This window comes from Prunus mume, linkage group LG7 (genome assembly GCF_029339155.1).
Source record: "Prunus mume cultivar Tortuosa linkage group LG7, ASM2933915v1, whole genome shotgun sequence".
NCBI lineage: Eukaryota > Viridiplantae > Streptophyta > Magnoliopsida > Rosales > Rosaceae > Prunus > Prunus mume.
In genome coordinates, this window is record NC_142704.1 from 20,108,620 (window position 1) to 20,111,420 (window position 2,801).

The window sequence follows — 2,801 nt, forward strand, 5'->3', positions numbered from 1 at the left end:
TAGCGTCAACACGTGGCGTCCTTCTTTTGGATCGGTCTGGTTGTGGCGGGCATGCGGCCGCGGTCACAGTGTGTCGAGATAATGATGAGGTTCGGGTAGAAGATGGTTTAAATGTTGCACATTTTGCGTTGACTCCTAATCAAGCGATTGTGGTAGGTGAGAATGAATCTCGTAGATCAAGTTCTGACACTGAGCTAAGGCCGTTTAGTAGTGTTGTTGGTGGCGGGTTTTAGGTGGTGCTCGGTGCGTTGCTTTCGAAGCGTGAGTCATTATGATATATGGGGTGAGTAGGTGTCGCAGAGATAGTGCTCGAGTGCCTTGAAAATCAAGGGTCATGTGATATATTGATGGATGGATTTTCCTTACAGTCTACCACTACTCCTAAGAGCAAATAAAAGTATTGAAAGTGCATTCTGAAAATATAATTTGCTCAGTAGGAGCTTTTGGTTTTAGTGTTTGAACACGTAGTCTGAGCTTAAATATATTTATAGGAGTCTTGGAGGGACATTGAGGTGACAAGACACATGGTGGAGCTGACCGGGCAAGTGGGTAGTCAATCGGCATTTGGGATCGTGAAGTATGGTGAGTGCAGGGTTGAAGCATGGTGGTGTGACCCCATAAATCTCGACAAATCTAGCCACGCCTTGATGGTGGGTTACGCCTTAGCGTGAGGCGCATTTAATGCCACTGGACTAGTGGTTGATGATCGACCTAAGTTGTAAGATTACTTGAGAATGTACTAGCCTAACCACCTGATTCCATCACCAAATCGACGATCCTCCTCGTGCATTGAATGCTTCTTGTGACTAGTGGGTTTTTTGCGAAGTCGAGGCATTACTTCATTAAGCGGAGTGTGGGGCCTGAGGCCGCGTGGCGATTCAACCACGGCTTTTGATAGTGTCTTCGAGCCTTGGCCCGGTCTTCAAGCTGCGATCGCATAGGCAGTTCTCCTTCGTACTTTTCTTTTGCTCTTAGGAGGTGAAATGCTTGACAAAGCGCTAGGCGCGAGGGCCAAAGGAAGTCCCTTCATTGATTCATGACCGTGTTTATTAGGCACAAATATTACCCCATATCCTGGATTCTTGATGTGGCCTGGCGGTCGAAAGTTCAAGGGATGGACCCTTTGCATTCCCACAGAAGTGATTGATAGTTGGTGCTTTAAATCACGTGGAGGTCAATCGGCGCATTAAATGCATAAGCGCGTCTCGAGCCATCATTGAGCAAACCACCGATTTGTCTCGTTAAATAGAACGATGGTTTAGAGCTTTTGCCACGTCATTGCAGCGTGCAGAATGCGATCAGTCCCTCAGTCTCTCGGAGAGCCATGCCCTTTCATTTCATACTCGTGTCAATATGGCGGCCTTCTTCATTTCTCTTCACTCCTTCTCCTTCATTCCAACCTACTCGGTGGTCTCCCCCTTGTAGCTTCATCAAGACAAAGGCTGAGCCATATCCACGGACCTGGTCGTGGCACGATCAGATGGTTTTCTCCCTCCTGTTTGTCAACAACTATCTTTCGTTCTAGGCGTCGGCGTGGGCCAAAGCCATGGTGTGGCGAGGATCCTTCGACCACAGGAGAGAATGACCTTCCTTCGTATGAGCCGCGGAGGGACGCCATCACGATCGATGAGATGGAAGGGCTGGTGGCGATTCCAACTTGGCCATGTCCGCTTGGCCTAGCACCTTTTGCATCCATGGTGGGAGTAGTGACCTTGGTTCCACTAACCATTGTGTCGGAGATGTGGCCAGCCATAGCGAGCGGCAGCACGATGCGATCAGGTCTTACCTATGTCAGTGGCGCCCGCACCCATGGGTGGAATAGCCAGCCGATTGCGTCTGGTCTTACCCATGTCGAGTAGCGCTTTGCACCCATGGCGGAATGGCGCCCGATTTTGGCGGCTACACTCGTGTAATAGAGTGCGGCCTTAGCCATGTCGAGCGATGGCCCCTAGTGCGATCGGCCTTACCCATGTCGAGTGGCGGCCCAGCCTTGATGGCGGCTAGTGAAGCGATGGGCGGTGGGCGTCTAGGGAAGAATCATCTACCTGTTCGAGCAAGGGGATCAAGACGCGGCCGTTCATAGATTTAGAATGTATTCTACCTTTTGCATATGTATGCTTATATGTTCCATTCGGCCATGATCGGCCGTCCTTTTGTAACCGTGCCTCTTTTCTTTTAATATAAACGAAGTATAACTCCTTTCCGCATTTATGGTTTATCTTTGCCGATTGCAAAACCTTATAACCCATTCTCGGCCGTCTCTCATAATGTGGGGCATATTTCTTCAAATATTAGGTTTATTGGCAAGTTGTCTGTTCCCTATCCTATCTCTTATGAAATGCGTCTCCAAAGATTCGATGGATAATAAGCGGTCCTTCCCAATTGGGTGAAATTGCCAGAGCCAGGTCCTTAGTTCGGGTAAAGCGATAGCCATACCAAGTCGCCTTGGCCAAAGTCCTTTACTTCACCTTCTTGTTGTAGGACCTCGCGCGATACGCTTTTGTGCTGCATTAGGTTATAGGCGTCGAGCTGGATTGCTCCAAATCTTGACTCTTGAGCCATGGCTTTTGCATAGTCCTTCTCTTCTGCCCGGTCGTTTGGTCACTGGAGAACCGGAACCTTTGCTCCATTGGAGCGATGGCGTCATGGCCGTAGGTTAAGGCATGTAGAGGATGTGCGATGGCCGTCGTTTGAGACTCGGTAAGCCGGAGGGCCTCGGGGTAAGTTGTGTCATGCTAGGTTTTCCTCAATCATCTTCTCGAGAATACGCTTGATTACCTTGTTGCTTGCCTCGGCTGTCA